Below are 877 nucleotides of genomic sequence, written 5' to 3'. Positions count from 1 at the left end.
GTATTTAGTATTTCACATTTAAGTATAGTGTTAGCCATAGGGTTTTGTTTGTTTATATACTTCATTATATTAAAAAAGTTACTTTCTATTCTTAGTTTTCTGAGAGTTAAAAATCATGAACAGATATTTTATTATATTTTAGCTTTTTCTGGATCTATTGAAATTATCATACATTTTTCCCCTTTATTTTGTCAATCTGGTGATATACATTTCCTGATTTTTTTCTTTTTTTTGAGACAAGAGTCTTGCTCTGTCACCCAGGCTGGAGTGCAATGGCACAGTCTTGGCTCACTGCAACCTCCACCTCCTAGGTTCAAGTGATTCTCCTGCCTCAGCCTCCTGAGTAGCTGGGATTACAGGCACACACCACCATGTCTGGCTAATTTTTGTATTTTTAGTAGAGACGGGGTTTCATCATGTTGGCCAGGCTGGTCTCGAACTCCTGACCTCATGATCCACCTGCCTTAGCCACCCAAAGTGCTGGGATTACAGGTATGAGCCATGGTGCCTGGCCACCTGATTTTTTTTTTTAATGGAGTGTTTTACAAATTTGTGTGTCATCCTAGTGCAGCGGCCATGCTAATCTCTGTATTGTTCCAATTTTAGTGTATGTGCTGCCGAAGCAAGCACCATTTCCTGATTTTTAAATGTTAAAGAATTCTTGCATTCCTGGAATAAGTCCCACTTAGTCATGATGTATTATTCTTTTTACCTATTGCTGGATTTGGCTTGCTAATGTTTTGTTGCAGTTTTCCCATCTCTGTCCACAAGAGATAGTAACCTGCACTTTTCATTTTTGTAATGTCTTTGTCAGGTTGTATATCAGAATTATGTTATCTTTCTCTAGTGAGTCAGAGTGCGTTCCTTTTTTCTTTCT

The 877-nt window shown here is 37.9% G+C and overlaps 1 non-coding gene across 1 annotated transcript; it reads right to left on the bottom strand.

The window, feature by feature from the left end:
- Window positions 1–526: 526 nt before the first annotated feature.
- LOC112132425 (U6 spliceosomal RNA) lies at window positions 527–630 on the bottom strand. The gene has a single exon (XR_002914198.1). It is a non-coding gene; the product is annotated as a U6 spliceosomal RNA (small nuclear RNA).
- Window positions 631–877: the final 247 nt, after the last annotated feature.

The sequence above is a fragment of the Pongo abelii genome, chromosome 11 (genome assembly GCF_028885655.2).
Source record: "Pongo abelii isolate AG06213 chromosome 11, NHGRI_mPonAbe1-v2.0_pri, whole genome shotgun sequence".
NCBI lineage: Eukaryota > Metazoa > Chordata > Mammalia > Primates > Hominidae > Pongo > Pongo abelii.
This window is presented reverse-complemented; position numbering and strand designations above follow the sequence as displayed.